Raw genomic sequence first — 4914 nt, forward strand, 5'->3', positions numbered from 1 at the left:
GTTTTTAATGACAAAAATTTTAATGTTTAATAAATTATATTTAACAAAATTAGTTTAATCTAACTTGATTAATTTTAAAGTTTGGAAATTCAATTAATAATATTTATTATTTAATATTATTCAAAAATATAAAATTTAAAAATTATAATTTAGAATCAAACGCTATTTAATTTAAACTCAGTATAAATATTAGAACTAAATATGTGATCAAAATATCAACTAAAATTTAAAACGTTTTGAATTAAAACAAAATATGAATTGAAGAAATGAATAAATAAATAAAAATTATTTTTTAAGAAAAAATAAAATTTAATATTTACATTAAGAAGTTATGTTTAAATTAAATAAAACTTTAAAATCCTAACATTTTTTTAAAATCCAATTAAATGGATCATAAAATTATAAATTTTAATATTTACATTTAGAGTTATATTTATTAATTTAAAGTAAAGTTTATTTAGTTTTAAATTATAAATTAGTGTATCTTAAATAATATTAATTAATGAATTATTAACGTATTATATTAATAATTGTTGAGTTTGGAAAACTTAAATTATTATGATGAAACATTATTAAAAATATTAATTAGAAAATTGTTATTTCAATATTTACTTCCAATTGTTTGTATGATGAGTTTGTTAGTGTGCAGATTTTGATAATTGGGCCAAAGTCACATGAACCCAAACTGATAAATGAATTAATTTGCTTGTTGCCAAATTAGATCATTCAAGTTGCTGAGACTTGAATTGGAGATAAGCCCAAATCTCAAGCCCATTTTGATAAAATAAAATGATGGAGAAAATGATCCAAGGAAGCCGTACGTTAAAAACAAAATAAAAGGGGTCCAATTTGATGATGCACTCTTCGCTTACCCACTTTTTTTTATCGGTGGAATTCAAATTTTAATTAAATTGAATGCATGCATTGGTTACTGGAACTCAAATTTCAATTTGGTTAAATGCTCACATAGGTAATCAAAATTCACAATTCAATTTCATTTAATTGTGCATTGAATGTTTTGTTTCTTCTCTTTCTTCTCTCTCTTTTCATTCGGTCACTTCAATCAGAGAAAAGAAGCAAGTAAAAGTTATCAGAGAAAAGTAACAGTGAGGCTAATGGAAGAAGAAAAGGCTAGGTTGATAATAGCCTTTGCAAAAGGAAGATCCGAAGCATGGTGTTGCTAGATCTTTGCTATTGAAGGTAAGATTTTGAAAAGGAGCTTTAAGATCTTCCATGCCAAGAAAAGAAAAAATCTGTCTCGGTCAGAGAAGAAGATCGCAGTGGGTACAGATCATTTCCATTTTTGTTATTCCAAGATAGAAGGTAGCTACTGGAGCTACGAAGAGGAAGAAGCAAATATGAAAATGAAGGAGCTGTCAAGGATCAGAGGTTCATCAAGGGTCAGAGTTCTTTCTTGGAGCCAAAGTCAAGATCAAGGGCTCAAAGTGAAGGAGCTTGATGAGAAGGGATGAGAGAGGTACATGCATGTTAGTTTTGTTTCGGTTTTTCCTCTCTCTTCTCTCTGTCCGAACCGCTACTATTTGTTGGAGAAGATGTTGCTGGCTTGGTTGAACCGGTTTCAACCTTGGAAGCTTCCCCTTCTATAATAAGGGTGGGGCCAAGGGTTGAGATCAAGGAGAGAAAGTAAAAAGCACAGAGTTCTCATAGCTACCCAAGCTTCCTGTTCCTGAGTTCTTCTCCTTCAATGTTGTTCATTTTATTTTCTTTTTCTTAGTGTTGTCTGTCTAGGTCTCATGGTAAAAGGCAAACATGGTGAGGTTTGTAAGAAAAATCCAGTGAGAGGAAAAAGACAGTGATCAATACTAGAGAAAAAGTTAGAGATGTCGTCTCAGAGTTTCTTTGTACATCTGTATGTTGTGTTTCATGATCCTGTAGGGATTCCCTTGCAAGTTGGGTTAGCACTTTGCGATTGAAAGCTTGGTAGGAGTCCAAGTCAAGTTTAGATTTGGGGATTGAATCTGGATTTGTCCCAGGTAGGATTGGGTAGATCCTAGGGAAGAATTGGTTTTTGTAATCTGTTCACTGTTGTGATGGAGACTGGATGTAGGCTGCATTGCACTTAGCAATTGAACTATAATACTTCTGGGTGTGATTCTCTCTTTCTCTTCTACACCTATTTTGTTTCTATTGCGGTTGAGACAAAAATGAAAAATATCTCCTAACCGGTTGCAAGACAAAAAGAAAATGTCTGTTGACTTGTTATGAGACAAAAAGCAGAAATATCTCCTAAAGTTTCTTTAAAAGTCAGAAAGTAATATTCAGTAAAAAAGAGCTAAGATTCAACCCCCATTCTCTTAGCCACTGATTACCATCAATTGGTATCAGAGCTTGGTCTCAAAGAGATCAAGCTTTGCAGCTTGGAGAAAAGATCCTGATGGCGGTTAACAGTGGCTCAAATGTGGTGGCCTATACTCTAACAGAAGGGCAGTCAAGCAACAGACCTCCATTCTTCAATGGAAAGAATTACAGTTACTGGAAAGAAAGAATGAAGATATTTGTTCAATCTGTAGATTACAGACTTTGGAAGATAATCCTGGAAGGTCCACAATTTCCAACCATTACAGGAGCTGATTGTGTGGTTACTCTGAAAGGTGAAGCTGAATGGAATGATGATGATAGAAAAAAAGTAGAACTCAACGCCAAAGCGGTCAACTTGCTCAACTGTGCAGTCAGCTTCGAGGAATACCGATGGGTATCAAGATGCATAACAGCAAAGGAAATATGGGACAAACTTCAAGTTACTCATGAAGGCACAACTCTAGTCAAAAGATCCAGAATAGACATGCTAAACAGAGAATATGAAATATTCTCAATGAAGGAATGAGAGACGATTAATGAAATGTTTGAAAGATTCAACGTTATCATCACTGGCTTGGATGCTATGGGGATTACATATTCCGAATATATGCTTGTGAGGAGAATATTGAGATGTCTCAGTAAAGAGTGGGAAACCAAGGCAATAGTAATAGCTGAGAGCAGTGGCATTGATACTATGACTTATGATGATTTGAGAGGAAATTTACTTGCCTTTGAAAACACATATTTGAAAAAAGATACAAAAAAAGGAATTGCTCTCAAATCTGTTATTGAACCTCTGGATGATGAATCCAGCGATAACTCATCTGAAAATGATTTTGTTTTGTTTGCTAAGAAATTCAGGAAAATGGTGAAACTAAAGGAACGAAACAAAGGAGGCAGCTCAAGGAAGCCAAAGAGGGATTTCAGCAAAGTGATCTGTTACAACTGTAAAGAAGCTGGGTACTTCAAGTCTGATTGTCCAAAACTGAAGAAGGAGGACAAGCCGAAAAGAGGAAAGAAGAAAGGTCTCATGGCATCTTGGGAAGACTTGGAAAATGACACTGAGAAGACGAAGAATCAAAAACCAAATCTCAAACTTGTCTCATGGCCGATCACATAGAGCAGGTAGTATTTTATGATCCTTCCACTAAATACCTTCATCTTATGATTGATCATCTTTCTGAAAAGATTAAATGTTTCCTAAATGAAAAATCAAGATCTTGAGTCTCAAATAGAAATACTAAAAGCTGAAAATGGTTTTCTTAAAGCTAAATTAAGGGAAGCCGAAACTGCTGTTGATCTTGTTGAAGAAAACAAGCGGTTAAAAGCTGAACTTAAGAGCTGTGAATATCATCATTCTGTGACCGCAAATCTAAATTATTTTGAGAAAAATGAGTGGCTGCATAAAGAGGTAAAAAGACTTAAAAGAGGACCTAGCCAACTTTGCTCAAAGTTCTGATAATTTAAATTAACTCTTGGCTAGCCAAAAACCTCTTTATGATAAAGCTGGTTTAGGTTTTCACAAATCTGAAAAATTCATTGAAAAATTTTCTTTTACCAACATGGCATCCTCTTCGGATAACATAAGGTTTCAAAACCAAACAAGCTTTAGAAAAATAGCAACTCAAAAATTTTGTAGATTATACAATCGGAATGGACATTTCCCTATTCAGTGCTTCATAAGTGAAAGGATGATTGGAGATAAAGTTTACAAAATTATTTGTGATTATAATGGCTTGGGACAAAAAAGATGGTTTGACATCAAAGGATCCAAAAAGATTTGGATACCTATACTAGGGTCACTTAAGCTTGTTTTGTAGGTTTGCCTAGCATCCAAGAGAAAGGACAACATGTGGTATATGGATAGTGGGTACTCTAGGCATATGACCGGAAAGTCAACATTCTTCATCAAGCTTGATGAGTATGATGGAGGCTTTGTTACTTTCGGTGACAATAGAAAAGAAAAAATAGTGGCCATAGGTAAAGTGGGTAAGAATTTCTCTTCTTTCATTAATGATGTTTTGCTTATTGATGGATTAAAGCACAACCTACTAAGCATTAGCCAAGTGTGTGATCTTGGTTATTTAGTTATTTTTAGAAAATTGGATTGCTTAGTTATTTGTGAAAAATCCGGAGAAATTTTGTTTAAAACAAAAAGATGTAATAATGTATATGGATTAACTCTAGAGGATTTAAAAGATAAAAAATAACATGTTTTACTTCTCTTGAATCTGAAAAATGGCTTTGGCATAAGAAATTGGGTCATGCAAGCATGTACCAAATTTCTAAGCTTGTTAAGAAAAATTTGGCTAGAGAAATTCCTAATATTAAATTTGATAAGGATATTACTTGTGATGCTTGTCAACTAGGCAAACAAGTAATATCTCCTTTTAAACCAAAAGATAAAATTTCCACTAAAAGACCATTAGAAATGTTGCATATTGATCTTTTTGGTCCAACTAGAACTCAAAGTTTGAGCGGTAAACACTATGGATTGGTGGTGGTGGATAATTACTCTAGATTTGGTTGGGTTCTTTTCTTAGCTTACAAGAATGATGCATTTCATGCTTTTTCTTCTCTTTGTAAAAATATCCA

The sequence above is a fragment of the Arachis hypogaea genome, chromosome 19 (assembly GCF_003086295.3).
Source record: "Arachis hypogaea cultivar Tifrunner chromosome 19, arahy.Tifrunner.gnm2.J5K5, whole genome shotgun sequence".
In the NCBI taxonomy this organism is placed as follows: domain Eukaryota; kingdom Viridiplantae; phylum Streptophyta; class Magnoliopsida; order Fabales; family Fabaceae; genus Arachis; species Arachis hypogaea.